This window comes from Ptychodera flava, unplaced genomic scaffold, assembly GCF_041260155.1.
Source record: "Ptychodera flava strain L36383 unplaced genomic scaffold, AS_Pfla_20210202 Scaffold_55__1_contigs__length_887147_pilon, whole genome shotgun sequence".
In the NCBI taxonomy this organism is placed as follows: Eukaryota; Metazoa; Hemichordata; class Enteropneusta; family Ptychoderidae; genus Ptychodera; species Ptychodera flava.
Window position 1 is genome coordinate 690,068 of NW_027248377.1, and position 21,128 is coordinate 711,195.

Below are 21,128 nucleotides of genomic sequence, written 5' to 3' on the forward strand. Positions count from 1 at the left end.
GATGTGTCTGTATCTGGCACATTAACAGTTGACTCACCTCGTGAGCATTCAGGTACATTTGATGGTTGTACTTGGCGCTTAGTTTGGTGATCTGCTGCTGTGGTGCTGTCCCTCTGTGGCATTGCTAGCTCTTCATGGGGCTGCACTACAGGTGCTGATCTGGCTGGCTGGAAACTAGGAATTTCTGGATTTAAGTCATGATGTGTGACATCTCCAGGTTGATCCATTTGTGTTTCCATCTGTGTTTGGTCTGTCTGCTCATCAGCTGATGCAGTGTTGCTAGGCCGTGTGATGCAGTAATGATAATTTTCATCTTCATCACTGGTGTTGCTGCTGTCACTTTCACTGGCTTCTTCAGTTGGCTGGCTGTCTGATCTCTGTCTCCGACTTCGTCTTCTCACCTGGTGGGTTGATGTAGGCGTTGCTGGAAATTCAATTTTCACAGGGCAGGAGCAGATTGCGATGTAGCACTCTGATTCTTCCTTGGCCAGTTTCTGGTCTCACCTCATAAACAGGACTGTCTGTACCTTTTCTTTCTGTCACGACGTGGATTTTGTCTTCCCAGTATGATCGGAGTTTGCCTGGTCCGCCTCTTTCAGTCAGATTTCATACCAGTACTCTGTCACCTGGTTGGAGTTCAGTACTTTGAGCTTTTTGGTCGTAGTACTTCTTTCCACGCGCTGCTGTCTTGTTGGAATTCTGGGATGCTAATTTATATGCTTCTTGCATTCCATTTTTCCACTTTTCTACATATCCCTTGTTTAAAGCGTCAGTGTGAAGTACATCCGGCTGCTCACAGTCTGGGTAGGCCATCACAGATGCATCTACTATACAGGTGATCAGGCTGTCTAATATTTGCATGTGTCGATCTGTCCACACTATGGGTTGAGCGGAATGTACTTGACCCTTTGCTGCTTTCTTAACCTTGGGTTTCTTCTTGTCATTGATGCTGTCATTTTCTCTCTCATCTGGTGAAACTGACAGTAATTCATACAGTGGTTTGGCTATTCTGGAAAAGTCTTTGATGTATTGTCGGTAATACCCGATGAATCCTAGCAGTTTACGCAGTTCACCTACCGTTGAGGGTTTTCTCTCCTTTAGGGCTAGTACAGCTGCTGTATCTGCTGGGTCTGGTCTGAATCCCTGATGTCATCTTCCCAAAATAGCCCATTTGTCTCTTGAATAGGTCACATTTCTGTTACTTCGAAATATGTTCCCAAATTCTACTGTCTTGCGCAGAGCTTGCAATACAGCTCTGACAATTTCCTTATCACTGTACCCCTTACTTCTACCATCATCCATTTGATTAATTATGTCTATAACCATCATTGGATCAGTCTCTCCTGGCTCCCCAAGTTGACCTTCAATCTTAAAGGGCTGGTCCCCAAGAGTAAAAATGAAATCGCTGAAAAGATGATTTTCACTCGTTAAGTAATACATGGAAGGCACAAGCAAAAATTTACGGCAGAAAATGGTTTAAGTGCGTACTTTCTGGAAAAAATTGCGTTTTCCGAAGCTGAGTCACATTATCCCGCGAAAAAATCAAACCCGGAAGTGTGACGTCACTTTAAGAGCAGCCTATCTGTACTCATCTGTACTTGCTTTGGACACGATGGCAACTTCTGTCGAGTACCGCGACCAAGATAGTGTTAGAGAACGAACAATAGCTAGATTTTGGGCTGTACATGGTAGCTGTAGGTCTCTATCAAATTGTGTCAGTCATACTGAAAAAACGCTCGCCGGCTCTATCATACTGTCGTCCACTGTTAGCTCGCTCGCACTGTCCGTATTATCCATGGAGGTAAAAGCTGGTACACCGCCGTGGTATCGTACTGTCTTCCATGTCAGTCCTGACAAAACGATATGTGCCGAAAAGGCTAGGCTGTCATCGCCGAACAAACCGGGTTGTGAACATTACCGGCCGAAACAATTTGGGCTAAAACCTACAAGTGCCGAAACAGCTAGAAACCTGTGGAAAGTTGTGTATCGTCATGGTATCATGTATCATTCTGTGTATGATCTGTTGCAAGACAGTGCGCGAGCTGCGGTATTTTCGAATCATGTACGCCTGAAAACTTCTAATCTTTGACATAGTTTTGACGTGAGATTCAGAGCCCATATAAGACGTGTTCTCCATAATCATGACTCAGTATCTCACTTTATATATAATATTCCCATCGATCTGTAAACGTTGATTGACCGACTGTCAAAGGTCATGCCATGCCAGGCAATGCTGCCGAGCTACACCAGCCAACGGCACATACGTTTTTCAATGAATCATTCTACCGGACATGTTTTAAAATCAACAGCGATCGAATTTTCGATATTTTTCACAGATTAATTTCTTCGGCAATGTAAGCTTAGGTCTGTTGTTGTTGTAACTTCTACACTGAATCACAGTCCCTCTGAATGCATCGTCAAGTGTGAATGGTATGATATTTAATCGCCCCAAACGTACATACATCATCAGACAATCGATTGCCCAACACATGGTTTGGCCACATAGAAATGCTTGGAAAGCTGAAGCACTGCAGTCGTCTGAGTCGTTCGACGTCTTCGGTTACGTAGAACTCGTGGGGTAGAACTACACCACCAAAACAGTCTAGCCAATCACTAGTTTTATTGATAATCTTATAAATTAGGGCTTGCCTTCTGGAAAATTCATGATTGTATTCCGTGAAACCAATCGTCAGTGAAGTGTTTGTAGCGAAGTACGCGCCTGGCTAGCTCTGCATGGCAGGGCTGTGTGTTACCGGCGTATAAGCTTACGGCATCAGATCGTCTGTGTAGCCGACACGAACTGTCTGATAGCAGCTACCAAATACTAAAGAATGAGCTAAAAAATCACTATCAGTTTGAAGTTGCAGGTAGAATAAGTTTGTGCCTTTGTATGAAATACATGTTATTACGGCCGCCCCGTATAACGCCAGTAACACACAGCCCTGCCATGCAGAGCTAGCACCTGGCAACGGGAGTAAAATTAACCCGCTTTGCTTTTACAAATTTGGTCCATTTTTGGGCCAGATCTTCATCCTTGGGCCATTGAAACAATTTTGATACATAATGAGAAAATTGCACGCGACACAACGCTTAGGCGCTGTTACAACTTTTAACGATGGATTTCGAGAATGCACACAAAAGCACTGACATGAATAATGCCGGCGGTCAATGTGCTGTAAATTACGTCACACCCGACATTTGCCGAAGTGTACCGAAGATTTGTATCTTTGTTGCCAAGGGCGTCGCTAGGGCCTTTATTCGGAACTGGGAGCGCAGTTTTGAAAAATTCCAATGCAGATCTTTTTTTGACCATTTTATTCGTCAAAATAAACAAGCAATAAAATTTCATTTTTACTCTTCACCAGCCCTTTAAAGTCTTTGGTATGTAACACAGTGGACACAGAATTGGCGGGCTTTGGCTGATCACATGACTGCCCAGGGCCCACACCCAAAGCTATGATGTTGCCATTTTGAGGGGCGGTTCCCTGAGAATTATCTTGCTGGCCGCCATTTTGAGGTGGATTATTTCCCTCACCTGTTTGACGGTTCTTCCCAAGTTCTGTGATGTTCTTCTCCCATTCAGTGATGATTGCCAATCCGGGCATCTTCTGCACCACCGTGTCTCCTGGAGTACCAATAAATTTGTGTAGCTCCAGCAGGGCTGCAATTTCCCATTCTTTGTCTTATCTTCGCCTGGTATTTTCAGTATTCTAAAGACTTAATTCACCTAACTGTTCTATTGTCATCTTCATAGTTGTTGCCATAATACTCTCTTGCAAAGTCTCTATCTGTTCCCAATCTGCCATCTTGATGTTAATTCTTGTCTTTTCAAGGTACAGCAATTAAATCACACTTACAGTTTACTGTGCTGTCCGTCTGCACTGTGTAGCAGGTCTTGCTAATCCTGATCAGTATCTAATTCAATCCCAGTGGTGCCTCCAGAAATTGTTACAACGCCTCACATGGGTGTCGATTATATTGGTATGAATTGGGTTTATTGACAGAGAGTAGTGAAACGTATAAACAATAAATCCTCATCAGAGATAGTTACTCTGGTAGTAGAATGTATACACGTCTTGTCTATCTGTGGCAGTGTCAGGTCTGTTTCATTCAATGTCTTGCTGTACTCAAGTGCAATGCTGGCTGTCTATTACAATGTCTGTCTCGGTCTTGTATTTTGATTAGTCATTATCTTAATGACGTCTGTAAACGTTGCGTAACATCTCCTTGCACAGTTAGTTTTTGTCACTTAAAATGAGACACGTCAAGGGTCAACCTACACAGCTTCATAATAGTCCCAAAAGTATGCAATACTTCATGTCATACTATCTTATTTCATGTGTCCAATATTGTCTGATAAATATCGATACATGTCGCGTCATCAGTTGTCAATTTCAATGCTTGATTACTAAGTTTGCAATTTTGTCAAAACTTAAAATCTGTACAAGTCATTTGCATATAACCAGAGGTCATCATAGTAGGTCATGTTGATCTCAAAAAATTTCTAGTCAGTTTACTGGATATCCTACATCAGCACATAACTTTTGACATGATTGCGCATCATAGGAGTCTGGCATTGAACAATAACCAAGTACTGTGTCAATAGCGATCAAAGCAGTTTGTCAGATTCATTCAGATGTTGGATGATAGCAGTACTGAGAACTCCTTCAGAGTTTACTCTACCAATGTATGGCAGTGGTCAATATTCTCTATAACCCCAGGGTAGACCTTTTGTTGATGGATATGAGTTTATGGTCTTAATACAGTGTAGAAATAAGGTGTAGAAATCTTCATTTATCAAGATTCTATGGCAATGATCATTTGAGGTTGTGTATTTTTACCGTGGTTTTGATTTCACAGAGAGAAAGATAATAAATGATCATTATATTTATCTACTCTACTATCTTCTTGCCTTGAAAGACTGTCATATTTCTTTTCTGTCAGCAATCTTGCAGTTATGATGATGTGAAAAATCACCCTGCTAAATAGTTTCATATTTTTCTGGGAAATAAACAAATTGTATTTATTGTATATGATGCACTTGATATATCACAACAACACTTTTATTGCAGATGGTGTGATTGAAATAGGTACCGGGTATACAAGGCTCTTTTTCTGTTGCATTGGTTATCAACACAGACATCTGTTATATATACAGTAAAATTATGATCAATTAGACGGATCTTGCTGAAGCGTTGCTACATAGGCATATTCCAATAGTATGATATCTTACTTAATGTCTTTCTGTTAGATTTCCAAATTTATACTGTGTCATATTTATTTGTAATAAATATAACCATTGACATTTAGGAATCTGGTGTGATGTTAGTCCATGAATAAAGCAATTTTTACAGAATCAGAGAGAGTGAAGGAAATTACTGTAATCATGAAATATAATTGGAATATTTGTACACAGTTAAAATTTTTACTACTTTATTCTTTTGGTTAATTATTCAGTTATTCACCAATTAATATATTAAAAAGAATAATCAGTGAGTTTTGATATTATTTTCACAAGTTTTTCTTACAAACCATGTACATATTATTTTCTTGCCTGCAGGATCTTACAATACAAATAATCACACCATCACCAATTACAGTACATTTCAGGTATGTGAGAGGTCAGAAATCGACAGTCTGCGCCCCCAATCTGCGCTAGCGCATTTCAATCTGCGCTATCAATCTGCGCTACCATTCTGCGCTATCAATCTGCGCTACCATTCTGCGCTATCGATCCATGATGTTTTGATTTTAGTCATTACGGTGGCATTTATGACATTGCCGCGATATAGCTTCCCGCTAGATGATAAGACATGGCATGGTCTAGTGTTGAAATAGATTTGTATTTTTGTACAGCATACCGACACTTGTACACCATACCGAGTGTCAGGAAGACTGGTTATTGAGTAATGTTTATGTACGATCGAATGCAATTCCGAATCAAGCGCGACATAAAGTTATAGTCTCATGGATCCTAGGGCTATGAAGAAGACATTCGATGAATTTTCTTTCTCATATAAAAAGCTTGAGAAATGATCAAGTACATGTAGTAAGCGCAAAGTCAAGTACGCTTACAATTATGGTAGACCTTGCTACAAGTCAACGACGACTTAGTCGACAGCCCAACAACGCACAGCAGAGGGAGTGGCAGGGCTTAACCAGCACTGCAGCAACCTTGCGACATTGATTGAAGCAGTTTGTAGGATGGCCAACGGAAGCGCAAGTGGATACAAACTTTTGGTCTGGGTTACCGTCACTATTTAAAAACTTTTTTACGATTTTTCTGTCGATATTGAGCATTTCTGTTCATGTTCAGAGAAACGTTTGAGCCCGACAATTCTGACGTTAGCCTGTTCGCAATGTCCGTTCACAGGGTACACAGGCTTGTTGTTTATTTGTGTTTGTTGTTTGTGTGTATGTTTGTGTTTGTTTATTTGTTATTTTAATAAAATAACAGCGAAAAGCTGTTTTGTTAATATTTGTCAATAAAGAGCAGTTTATTTGTTTGTTTGTTTGTTTGTTTATTTATTTGTTTGTTTGTTTGTTTGTTGATACGTATTTCCGATGGTTAGGGTTAGGGTTAGGCTTAAGTTAGGGTTAGGGTTAGGGTTAGGGTTAGGCTTAAGTTAGGGTTAGGGTTAGGGTTAGGCTTATTCACTCCCTCTATATATTGAGACAAGGGGAGCAACTGGGATTCCAACATCTGTATTTTCAAGTCAAGAAAAACACACCAAATAAATGCCGGACAATTGAAATATTGGGTTTGTGGCAGCATCATGTCCTGTACTTACCACACCTATCCTTTAATTCGATGGAAAGGGCAAAAATCGGCGATATTTAGCATCTTCCTCCTTTGATTCGTACAGTTTGTACGGCAAAACGTAAGTGTCACACTTTGGCGGGTTAGTACGTCAGAGAAATTCAAATCGGACCAATCAGGCAGCTTGTTAGACTCACAGCAGTATACGCGAACGCCAGTTCTCAAGCGACTATACCACAGCAAGATGCAGTCGTGCCTGTGACTAATACGTGTTCGCAGATATCGAGAATGCAACAAAAAAGTCGTTGATTCACTGTTCATGACAACGGATCATACTTTAACCATTAAAAGATGTAAAAACAATGGAAAACTCGAGTTCCCTCGACAGCAACGTAAGGAAAATGACACGTGTTTCCAGTACTTTCTGATTCTTGACCCTGCTCACCCCGTCGCCTAAATGGAATAGTCTCACACACGTCTGCCATGGTTTATTTCATTGACGGCCACGATGTCTGTTTTCATGTGAACATGCAGTTGCTTTTGTTTGAAGCAATTAATTTTTAATTTTCCTTTCATTTGTAAAGCTTTTTTTCCTGGTGACTATTACAATCACTGCTAGTTGTTGTTTTCACAAGATGTATACGGTTTGATACAGGAATATTGAGTTGCCTTTCCGTGTAGGCAACATGCATGCCATGCCAGTTCACATACCCTCAGATCAGCAGCATACATGTACATGACGTCTTTGTTTCAAGTTTGAGTTTTTTTCGACGCTGAAATTTTACCAAAATGTCACTTCTGTATTCAGAGATTGTGTAATCAATACCTTTGGATAAAGTTGATTTGGAAAGCGATAGACACATCCAGAGGAGTTGAAAAAATCGTGCATAAAATTAGCATAAGTTAAGCGACCGTGGCAGAAAAAAATGGGATGCTCGAGCCCCTCCACAGTTTTTACCACTGTTCAGTGTTGCCGAACCGGGGGCTTATAGTATACTCGGACGAGTACAGTATTGTTCGTAGTTGGAAGGTTACTGCCCGTAGTTTACTTTCGACAGCTAGAAAACTATTAGAATTGAACCAATACCAAGAACAACTTTTCCAGCCGCGGAAGTTCAACCGTGGCGTGGCGACGGTCTCTCTGTATTTGTTTACTTCCGGGTTTACGCTCATGTTCCATTTAGGCTCGTATATCTCACGAACTGATTGGAAATGAGTGCGTTTCGCACAGATGTATAGTTGAAGTACTCTAGTGGAACCTTCTTCTCATAAGACCAAAGTGAATGTTGCGGTATACAAAGTTGTCGACGATTCGTAAAGGGAAAATGAACATGGCAAAATGCGCCAAAGTAAAATCATCCTGGTTCGAGCCCCACAACGGTAACGTCTCCAGTTCGGGCCAAGGCAGGGCTAACAAGCTATCTGATTGGTCAGATTTGAATTTCACTGACGTACTAACCCGCCAAAGTGTGACACTTACGTTTTGCCGTACAAACTGTACGAATCAAAGGAGGAAGATGCTAATATCGCCGATTTTTGCCCTTTCCATCGAATTAAAGGATAGTGTGGTAAGTACAGGACATGATGCTGCCACAAACCCAATATTTCAATTGTCCGGCATTTATTTGGTGTGTTTTTCTTGACTTGAAAATACAGATGTTGGAATCCCACTTGCTCCCCTTGTCTCAATATATAGAGGGAATGAATAAGCTTAACCCTAACCTTAACCCTAACTTAAGCCTAACCCTAACCCTAACCCTAACCCTACCCCAAACTCAAGCCTAACCCTAACCCTCGGAAATACGTATCAACAAACAACAAACAAATAAACAAATAAATAAACAAATAAACAAATAAACTGCTCTTTATTGACAAATATTAACAAAACAGCTTTTCGCTGTTATTTTATTAAAAATAACAAATAAACAAACACAAACATACACACAAACAAACAAACACAAATAAACAACAAGCCTGTGTACCCTGTGGTCCGTTATGATGATTGGCAAGTTACGTCCAGTGACGTCAAGCTAGCTGAATACACGCGTGTGTGGTCGGTGACCTGTAGATGACGTGACACAATGGCTATCTGTTTATGTACTGATCAGGAAGTAAATAATTCACAGTAATTGTGCACAAAATCGCGAAAATCGTGAAGGGAAATGTAAATCATGTCTTTCTGTTTCACATAACGCAATACGATGCCTGGCCTGTCACAATAAATATTGTCTCTGACCGTGTGCTGACCTTGTGAGTTTGACTCAGATTGAGGTTTCAATGAATTTTTCAAATAAAGATGACATCACTGATCTGAGAGATGTGATGTCTAAGAAACTGATACTATGACGGTGATGATTAGGTAAGTTGATGCCATAACACATCGCAGAAGACAAGTAAAAACAATGATAGATATATTTTCTCGAGATGTTTGCGATTTTTCAAGATTTGCACATGATAACAAGAAGGCGATTTACATGTAGTCCTATCATGCAAGAAGTGAATGCCCGTGAACTTGGAACACTCTGATTTGTACCAGTCATTTCAATTTCAGTGGTTGGTTCGAGCTGTAAATAATTTTTTCAATTGTCCACAAGGACGACCCACGACTAAAACTGCATAACTTTTGTGGCACTTTCAATGCTGCTCCCTTGTTTTCATGTATGATCGTAGATGGCATTGATCAACAAATTATGACATCCGTTCTAGCTTTATGTTTATATCATGCGAGGAGGTCAGAAACGACAATGTACTCCCTTGTCACCGCATCAACCTGTCCTGTTATAATCAAGGCAAGGTGGTGTCACGTCTGCAAAGATAATAGATTACGTACTATAATTCCATAGACACACACTCTAGAGCTCATAAATGCATGTGCTCCTTCTCTTTCGATTGCTGATCATGTTAATACGGAACGATTGAACTAACAAGCACAAACATTGCGATTGAAGTTCCACTCTTGTAAACAATGGTCAGTTCGTAAATCTTTCTCTAGTCACAATCCCTCACTAGCATGTCCCCGTAATTTCAATAATTTCACAAGCTGAGCACCTCTATCAGCTCATTTTCAACCCAACTATCACCGTCCTATTATAGTAGCTAAGCCCATAAAACAGTTAATTTGAGTGGTGAAAACTAAATAGATTCGTTCGAGATTACTGCAAACTTTTCTACTGATGTGAAGACGAAATATCCAACTCTAGCCAAAACATATCTCTGCGTTTTGGGCGATTGCACTTGACGTCTTTTTACCAATACTAGCTACAACCTTATATCAAGGAAAACGGTTGCGCGACAGGGCACGTTCAATTCGAAAATAGAGAGCAACTTTAAGGCAAACGATTTATTTTAAAACATGGAGAGTTTAAAAAGACCCCCTTTGACTACGTTATGATTGGAAAAATCTCGCTGAAGTGTAGCGAACCCCTTCAGACAGGTTCCTGCGTGAAATATTACATATAGGGCCTAAATGGACAATATGTGGAACTCGCGGTAGAGAAAGTCATGACCACTGTACTGTCAACAGTGCGTGCACACGAGGCAATCATACAAGGATGCCATGTAATTTGTCTTCGCTACCGCTGGTAGTACGGTGAGAGTGCCCACTAAAATGTTTTACACCCTTGGTGTTTAGCTTTTTAATTTTCAAATTGAGCCCGTTTGCGAAGTGAAACGTACATACAAGAAAACAGCTGGTAGTCTTTGTCAAGGATTTTATAAAAGAGAGATTTGTACATCTGATCCCCTTTTTCAACAATACTAGCAATGGAGCAAGACAGTCAGTTACTACATGTATTAGAAACCCGCTGGGAAAATCGGGCAACAGCCCAGACGTCGCATGGTCACCATGGAAACCGGCGGTTCTATTCAGAACAGAAGGTACAGCAGGTGATGTTTCACCATCTCGACAAATAGAATCATTTACGTAATGCTTATCTTTGACCCCCAAAACCTCGAATAGCTAAATTGTACCAACCACGAAACTAGTTCAGTCACGTGAATTTGTATATTTCGATACATTTATGAATTCTTTCACAACGGAACGCATCAAAAATAAAGGTCGCGGTTCTGGTTCAAGGACGTTCACAAGAATACTACGTCGACTAGCGTCTATCCCAAAAGTTCTTGACGTTATTTATTTGCCTACGAACGCTTGTTGCTGTGAAGATCAGTAGCTTAAAACTGATAGAGATAGTCCCGAATTTAGTTCTTCAGCTTGCTGGGTCTGTAAAAGCATCTGGTCATCATTGCACATCGCATCGACATGAGTTTCTGAGAACTTTTACAATTTGTATCACGGTCCCTCTGTCATAACTTTTGACACTGTCCCTCGACAAACTGTGGAAAGACGATGCTGTGTAATACCATGGAGCTAAAAAAGAAGAGGCATGGTAATTTAGAACTGTCGTATCTCGTCATGTTTCCTGGTCAAACAAAGCCGCATATGCAGCAGTATACATGTATGCTCTAATCCACCAGAAACCTGGAATCATATCTTACCGACGACGACGTCATGCTCAGCGGTATAGACAGTAGACACTAGGATACTGCGACATTGCACTTTTATGTGATATCGGATATTTTCAGGAAATTAGGATTGTTGAGTCAGATATGAGAAGAGGGGAAATCTTCGATATATCGGATATTTACCCGTGATTTGACAAGTATTGTCTAGTATTGTAAATAAAATCAGACTGACGACGTCGGGCTGAACCAGCATGAAATCTCCAGTAGCACCTACATTTGATATACTTATCTGCGTTTTGACAAGTCTTGTATCACCCAGGTAAAGCATATGACAAATGTGACTTTTCGTACAGTGCTTGTATCAAAGTTAGAGTTAGACTGACAACGCCGAGCTGAGCCAGATCTATTCATGGGTGAAATCTCAGATATTTATCGGATAGAATTACCAGCGATTTGACAAATGTAGTCTCGGTATTAGAGTCCCAACATCGCCAATAAAAATCGGATAATCGACGATCACGCAGACCCAGCTTGCCCATACAAGGTACGTCGTTGTGGTGACGTCTAGTTTTGATATGGGACTCAACATATATTCCAAGTCTGTTATCTATAACAGAAATATATATATCTATCTATAACAGAAATATATGGGACGTCAAACTTCGATACTGGACAGTAAATAACCAATATTTAAAAATTGTGCAAAGTCGCTCCTTCATGGGGAAATACCCGATCGGTTAGGTTGTGCAGTTGACTTTCCCGATACTTTGGTGACTTATTACAGTCATTTTTGGAACTGGATTTTTAACATAATGACACGTCAACGATGACATTTAATTTTGTTTTTTGTTCAACAATGACAATTCTAGTTTTTCAGTGACCACAGTGTAGTCCCGCAGTGTTCTACCTTTGTGAACACAGTTCATGCGTACGTCTGTGCAAAGATATTTTTGAAAACAGACACGACAGTCAAATTTGGTCTTCGCGTGTCTCAGCAAGATCTTGTGCCGATTCGGCAAACACGGAAACTGTTCAGTCCGATCTTTCTGACTGAGGTAAAGCAGATCTCAGTGAGACAAATTAGTTAGCCAGTGAAAACACTTGCATTCACCCATGTATTTTTATTTGGGGACATTAGGTTGACCTACTGTGCGGACACATATAACGCAACAAACCATCTACCACAAAGTTAACTATAGACAGTTTGAGCAAAATCGTTCGGGAAAAAAATAATGGACAAAAATACAAGTTTTCAAAACAATAATGTATTATATGTTGTCCCTTTTACCTTGGATATTCTTTGAATTCTACTCACTCCATGATCTGTACCCTGAGAGTTCGAGAGCGCAGAATGGTAGCGCAGAATAGGAGCGCAGATTGGTAGCGCAGAATGAGAGCGCAGATCAATAGCGCAGATTGGAATGCGCTAGCGCAGATTGGGGGCGCAGACTATCGATTTCTGACCTCTCACATAGCTCTACATTTTGTACATTGTGTGTCATTGGAGACAACTGTATCTAGTCAGCCTCTAATGCAGTTTTCAACAATATACTGAACATAACATTTATGCAGGCTGTATTGACAAGTTGACCACAATACATGTGAACTTGGTTTGTTTTTGAGAAATAGAAACTGCATTAAAAATACACTCAGTCTGGTAAATTCTGGGAGAAAAACAGCCAAAGTTAGAGCATGTGCAGCTTTAATGTACACAAATTCAGTCTGACAATTTTAGAAACAAAAGTGAGGATTCATTTAATGTCCAGAATTGCTGCATGATCTTGATATCAAGAACAGTACAAATTGTATGGTAGTGTATTACCATCGCAGCCACTGTACCTATTAAAAGGATGCTAGGATCTCCATTTTTCTTTTGTCACATCAAAGGATGAAAAAGTCAGTTCAGTGCAGGTCTGTTGATGCCATTCACTGTGTATTTCATCTCATTGGTTAACTCAACAATTAACAATTCTTTTAACAATTTATCATTTCATTTTGTCTTTCAGAGCAATTCAAGGCATTCAAAGGTAAGCCAAAGCTGTTCCAAATACTGTGCATTTTCATCATGTTTATTCCATCCATGCACTTGTCACATTGTGGTGTTGATATAAAGTCAGTCTGACACTATGAAATCAAACCGATCAATGATTATTTTATATAATTATAGTATGGATAGTGAAAAATATGAGAAATTTGGAAGAAATTAACATGGATTGCTGTGTAGAATAGTCAGGATGTGATAATTATGACTGAAGAAGTGTGATCGACCTCATCCATAGACGTCTTTTTTTACATCCATGCCTCATCTCATGGGTTGTTTGTATCTCTGTTTGTTGTGTTGTCAACAAGGATATTAAAGCAGTACCCTTATGAAAATTTTAGCCTTCCGACAAGATTTTCGGGAGCTCTCCAGAAAAGGTCCCGCAGTGGTCCAGGAGCTCTCCAGGACCATCTTTCCGGGAGAGCGTGGCATTGCTATTCAAATTAGGTTTGCTGGATCCCTCCCGGAAAGATTAATGTCTCTGTGCAGGACAGGTTAGCTGTCGCTCTGCTGGATGGTTATAGCTGCCGCTCTGCCGGGCTGGTTAGGTGTCGCTCTGCCGGGCGGGTTAGCTGCCGCTCTGCTGGGCAGATTAGCTGCTGCTCTGCCAGGCAGGCTAGCTACTGCTCTGCCAGGCAGGCTAGCTGCTGCTCTGCCATACAAAAATCAACCTACCTTCTGCAATCTGACTAACATGTACTCCAACAACATGAAACTTATCACTGCTGCTGAAAATCAGCCATTACCAAGCCATCATCTCACAACCTAGTGTCACCACTCTGCTGCCCCCCCCCCCAAAAGAATGCAAGGGCTAAAAATTTGGTAGGAATAAAATTTAATCCACCATATTTTTAAAGCCAATCAACATGACCGATATAAAAAATGTTCAAGTGTCCGTAAAGTCCTTAACTTCATATTGTCACAACGACGGATTATTCTGAAAGACTTGTACTTGTCTGTTACAGCTTTGGTTATTGCTTGACTTGTCATCTTGAAGTTGTCCTATGTGTAAGCTGGAAAAAATATAAAAAAGTTCAAGTCAGATATAAAGTTTATCAAACTTATGACAAAATTATGTATGCAAGTTAGAATCCTCGTTGGAGTTGAAAATTTTGACTCGTTCAACAGCCATCAAACATTGAAGACTGTGAAATTTGCATGTATTCATAAAATAAAGAAAATGTTCCCTCAACTTGTGAATGACAAAATGTGATTTATAGCAGTAGTCCACTGTCTAGTATCAATCTGTTCAACTTGCAATTTGCTTCAAACTAGGAAAGTAGTAGAATCATTGGCATAAAACAAAATTTAATTTGCGATGATTTATCCCCTGCAGTTATTCCGTTAAGATTGTAGACTTCACCATGCAAAACTCGCTTGGTTTGAGTACGCTTCATTGCATACCTACATGAACTTTCTAAAGCCAAATTGAAACATAGTTAGAAAAAAGGTAGGTCTTTGTACTGAGCTTATATCTAAGTTGCTTATCAAAAGGTTGCAGCATTAAATGCAATAGAATATTGTATGCATATTTTGTGATGTAAGAGTTCATGTAGAACTTCAATGAAATATTGTTATGAAATATTGTAAATTAATTACTGATTCCCTTACAATATGCCAGCAAAATATCTACAGGTTACATATAAACAAATGTCAAAATACGTTAATAACAATTTGAAAATAAACTTCAATTTTAAGGACACACGTTCAGAATGATCTTATAAGCAGACAGATGTATATTGATGTCATAGAGAAGTACGTTTTGGAATACATGTAGCAGGTACCAGACTCGGTCAAGAGTTTGAGAACTTAATTCGTATCCAACAATTCCTACATGTATTGTTCTTTCTTTGTTTTATATCTGTCCTTTTATATCGTACATTGAGGGAAATTTGTATACATGAGCAAAAGTTTTACCTTGCCAATGCAAGAGAGAAGTATATTATTGTAGATAATAGTATCGGCATGTACTCCATTTTTTGTGTACACTGTACCACGGTCCCTCTATCGTTGTACACTCTACGTTCAACCTCACGAGTATACCAATTATTAGAATTCATACAATTGAACAGTATTACTCGAGAATTGCGCCGAACAAAAACAGTAAAAAATAGTGACAACATCACTGTTCGCTCCCATATAGTTATCAAAACAAGTCAACAATTGTATGAAACATGGACATACATATACAGACAGACTGACATACACAGACTGGCACAGAGTGATGACATTGACCCCAAGTATGCCTTGGCCCATGGAGAGTGATAAAGATATAACAAACAGCTGAATGTAATGATAAAATAGTTAAGTATAGGCCTATACAGGCACTGAGAGTGAATATGTTACAGCAATTTGATTAGTTTCTTTTCCTTTTCTACTTCTGTGATAATTTTTAAGACAATCAATCTGCAAGGCAGTTTATGTATTGACAAATATGTTATCTTTTACAAGCACACAGTAAACTGTTCTTGATTTTTCATTTACAATATTTGACATAGACTGAAATACATGAGATGCAACCAATGTTTACACTTTGCCCATACACCAGATACATGGAGAAATTTCAACATACAATCATCAACTCAGAAACTCTACAGGAAAAAATAAACATTGTTTTCTTCCAGAACAGCTGGTACATCCACATCTGGAACAACTTATTACACAACCAATTACACAAGGATGATGACACAAGAGATAAAGTTAAACTGTGGTGAACTTGACTATTCTTTCAAATCCTTACCTAACTTGACATCTTAAACTAAAATACACTGCATGGTTAATTGTGCACAAAATACATCGGGGTGGACCATTTGATAAGGGATGGTGTCTGGAAGATCGATGAGGTACATTATCTTTTTTATCCGATCCATTGTACATCCTTTTTTCCCCACTCTTTCACCTTTTCTTTTTGTCAAACCTTCTCTGGCTGAATTTTTTTTATTGGCATTTGTTTGGAATTTTTTCAAAATCCGCCGGAATTTTTTTACATTTCAACACCAAATACAGTTTACTATATCAAATGCTTACTAAATCACCACATTATATACTCTTAGTTCCAGTAGGTATACAATTACCAAAAAAATCTTAAAAATACAAAATGAAAGATATCCCAGTAAAACTGAAAGTTTCGCAAAGTTGTCCAAAAAATTCAAAATTCCGGATTTCAACTTAATTTCAATATATCTTATTCATAAAAACCCTAAGGACCGATTTACTAAATATCAAGCAATCAGACTGGTAAATTTTGAGAAACAAATTTTTTGACCAAAAATGAGAAAAATTGCCCCCCAAAATACAAAATTGCAGATTTCATCCTAATTTTAAATATATCGAATTAACATAAACCCTAGGAACCTGTACACTAGATATCAAAGCTACCAGATCAGAAGTTTTAGGAGAAAAAGTTTTTGACCAAAAAAGGCAAAAATTGCCCCCAAAATAAAAAAAAAATTGCCAGTTTCAACATACCTTCAATACATTATATTAAGATTAATCTTAAATACCTGTATACCAAATACATGTATCAAAGCTATCAAATCAGCAGTTTTTGGATTAAAAAAATTTTTATCAAAAATTGGGAAAATTGCCCCAAAATTACAAATATGACAATATCAATACAATTTGTACAAGCATGACTGAGGTCATTCTGAGGAACATGAATATTAAGTTTCATAGCATTCAGACGAGCGATTTCAGAGAACAAGATTTTTTTACTAAAAACGGAAAAAATACCCTAAAAATACAAACATGCAAATTTCATCCCAATTTTTGCACACATAATTTAGAATACCTAAAGAAATCTGCATACCAAGTTTCAACCAAATCTGACCAATGTTTACTGAGTCATTTGTAGGATTTTTCCTTTTTCCCCCTCATTTGCATATTTTTGGCACTGACATGTTCATTTGAACAAATTCACATCTCCACCCCTAGGTGCACCTGTACACCAAATACTAGGACAGTAGGTGCTACGGTTTAGGAGTTTTTGATTCAGACGGAATAACAGACATACATACATACTTACATACATACACACAGACGCCATTTTTCCACCTTATACGAATACCTCCCATTTGCATATATACATATGCATATATGGGAGCGTAAAAACTACGTCTTCACGTCGCAGAGAAGGCAAATCGAAAATGTACTTACCGAAGTTTAAACGATCGCCTAGATCCACGGGGATGTTATGGTGATCATTGTTCAAATCGACGAGCCGATCGATCTCCACAAGCTGATCATGACGACGATGACTTTTTTACGCGTCGTAACATTGCCTATAGGTTTTACATACATAGTTAGCGTGTATGAAGTCGTCACGACGATGTCAAACAGCAAATTTACGCGAAATTTTGTCAAACTTATAGGGAAAAATCAGCGACAATTTACTCAGTAATTCAAAGGTCGTAACTGTCCAAAAATTGCCGCTGAGATTTGACCTTTGATTGTTTTACCAATCTGACCAATCATAATGAAGTCTTCACATGATCTATGATGTCATCATGCGTGATACTATTACTTCCGGTACAAAGTCCTCGCGATCGCTGCAGTGTAACTAGCATGAATAGAAGTACAGCGGACTTCAAAAGCGTTTAAAAAGTACACTGACGGAAAGTTCATTGAAAAAACCTAGAGCGTTCGATCGACTATCCAAGCAACAGTACATTGAGAGCTCCTGTGGCCATGACTAAGTCGCGACAGATGTCAGAATATAGCAGGAATATAGTGGCGAAACCCTACGTATAGCATTCCCATATGCCGCCGTGCTACAAGTTACAACTGTGTATCGTACAAAGGTACTACTACCGTAAATCTATAGTGTGCCTTTTCGGTTTTACGGGACCCAAGTTTCAATGAAAATTGTATTCTTTGCGACAGAGTGAGATACGAAAACCAACGCATCAGTTCAACTGTGTAAACTTGTGTTCGCGTGTGTTTCTCTGGAGAGTTGAGGTTACACGTATTACGTGCACGGACATGCATCCATGGGTTGAGAACACAATAACAATAATGACCAGATATGTACTGTAAATGCTCACGTGTTTCATTATATATTGAAGTTATGTGTAAATTTGAACCTTTGCCACATGTTTGCAACTTCATTGAAATTATTATGATCAACATAATGAACAATAATCACCTCCGATTAATTCTAAAAGGTCATGAAGTATACAAATATGTAATTAGCTGAAATAAAAATATTAAAGTAATTTTACTGCTCTTATTGTATCACCACTTTATCTAACAGTGTAATTACCGTTGGCCAAGTCCTTCAAGCCATATATGCCGAGCTGTGAAAGCTCATTAGATATGCAAATTATAAATAAGCTGACATGAAAATGTGAAATGACTTTCGATATTGTTTTGATCTAGTACCTGGTATAATCATCAATGTACAGCATGTTTTGCCAACTTTGATCAAGTAAATCCCGGTATATATCCCTAATAAGCAAAGTTAATTAAATATGTAAATGAGGAAGTGGCTTTAGTAAAAATGCTTAGTGATTGTCAGTAATGTTGTATCATGGTATCTGCAATATGTGTAGCAAATTTTGTCAACGTTGGTCAAGTCAATTCAGACATATATCTCTAATTAGGAAAGTTCATTAAATATACAAATTAGGAATTGGCTGAAGAGAAAATGCTTGATGACTTTCAATAATATTGAATTATAGAGTCTTGAATATACATAGTAAGTTTCATCAATTTTGATCAAGTCCATTAAGATAAATATACCTAATTATGAAAATTCATTTAATATTAAAATTAGGTTTTGGCTGAAGTAAAAATGTCTTTTGACTTTCAATAATGTTATATCACAGTATCTTTGATGTATATAGTAAGTTTCAACAACTACATCAAGTTAATTCAAATATATATCCCTAATTGGGAAAGTTCATTAAATATGCAAATTCGGAATTGGCTGAAGTAAAAATGCTTAATGACTTTCAAAAATGTTGTATTATAGTGGCTTCAATACATGTAGCAAGTTTCATCAACTTTGGTCCAGTCATTTCAAATATATATCCCTAATTAACAAAGTTCATGAAATATGCAAATTAGGAATTGGCTGAAGTTAAAACGCTTAATGACTTTCAATAATGTTAAATCATAGTATCTTTAATATACATACCAAGTTTGGTTAATTTTGATCAAGTCAAATCAGACATTATCCCTAGTTAGGAAAGTTCATTAAATATGCAAATTAGCATTTATCTTTCATGTCACCCTTAATGGTTCCCACTGCTGATATGTCTTGGTGTGATCAACATTTGTAGCAAATCTCATCAAATTTTGTGTAGTTGTTTTTAATATATATCCATTTTTTCTAAAATCATTAATTATGCAAATGAGCAAAAAGTATGCAAGCCAGACCCACCAAAAACTAATCAGTTCTTGCCATTTGCTAACTGAATATATGTACCAGATTTGATTCTGATCTGATAAGCCGTTTTTGAGATAATGGACCAACAGACAGACAGACAGACAGACAGACACACAGACGGACAGACAGACAGACAGACAGACAGACATCGCTGCGACATATGCCCACGTGTGTAAACACGTGAGCAAAAAACTGCCGAATACGTGTGTCACACATTAACCTCTTCGTGGACATGCATACTCAATCCATAAGTTATACAGTTGTTAGTAGTTCTAGAGTCCTTTAGTTCCGTTTTGATTCTAGACTAATTTCAAATCAATTTAAATAATTGTGTGCTACCTTTCAAATACAAAACTCTTAGGCCGTGAGGGGCTTTTGATTTCCTGTATCACCTGTATCACGGCCCCTCTATCACCCGTGCTTGTATGGTTGAGTAAACAATAGTGACATTTTCAGACCTTTGACTGAATCTGCACTTTCTCACGCTTTCCCCTGACCCTCCTCTCGATCTCTTTCTTATCATCAGAGGTGGTATGTCTTACCCACGCTGCGTAATTCTTCCACTTAAAGCGCAGTGGTCGTCGCGCTGCGCATCCTCCTGAGGGGGTCCCCCTCTGTTGTAAACAAATCCAAGAACGCCGCACATGTTACGGGTTGATTGTAATGTTTGCGATATTGCCGCTTGTTAAAATGGCCGCTGATCTGTCACAAGCATACCAACTATCCAAATGTAACACGCAATAAAAGGTCAATCAATTTAAGTTAAATATCTGCTGAATATTGAACAATGATTGCACGCTGGATTGAGATCACATTTGCTCATGATTTTCTTGAATCAGTTGAATGGGGCTCGGCTACTGTAGTTATCGTTCGAGCCATAGAGCTGGACGTACGCATGTATACGCCAACAGACTATCAACGACCGGGCTCTAGTTTTCGACATCGCCAGCAAGGACGAGAGCTTTCATTTCAAGAGGCCCGACAGGAGTACAAAGACAACAATCCAAACTACAGAAATCTACAGCTCGCAGAGCAATGGCCCGCTGCAGCAAGAAGCATCTCTGCATCTGTTCCGTTCCGTGGTCTGTATGAACGTCCGTGTCAAACCGGGTATATGACGCGCTACACTCGGCTGTGGAGAATCCAACTCAACTACAAAGTTGACCCCGTTTTGGGGTGCAAACGAGAATTCCGAGTACAGGTATCAAGTCAAGCGAAGGACCTTTCATAGGTCTTCTTGTTATGTGGGGGTTATCTCACTTGAAAGAGGATTCAGACCTACCCGGCAATCAGGAGGTACAACAATGAAGTTTGCCCATCACCGGTAGGCCATGACCGTGCACAGGACCGGGGCACAGGATCTATGCACGGTGTAGCCGTGCAATTTTCCTGCCAAATGCCGCGAAAACCCGCTCGTTTTGTTTATTGTTTCCTGTCATTTTACTATTTCTTACCACGTAATACTAGGAGAAGTA

At 39.0% G+C, this 21,128-nt stretch overlaps 1 protein-coding gene and 1 long non-coding RNA gene across 3 annotated transcripts in view; both read right to left on the bottom strand.

The window, feature by feature from the left end:
* LOC139128469 (phosphatidylserine synthase 1-like) overlaps nucleotides 1–21,128 on the bottom strand; it is a 324,577-nt gene that overhangs the window by 163,155 nt on the left and 140,294 nt on the right. The window lies entirely within an intron of this gene.
* On the bottom strand, nucleotides 14,084–17,797 carry LOC139128484 (uncharacterized). Its single transcript, XR_011551314.1, has 2 exons — nucleotides 17,421–17,797; nucleotides 14,084–14,278 (listed from the first exon to the last, which is right to left on the bottom strand). It is a non-coding gene; the product is annotated as an uncharacterized lncRNA (long non-coding RNA).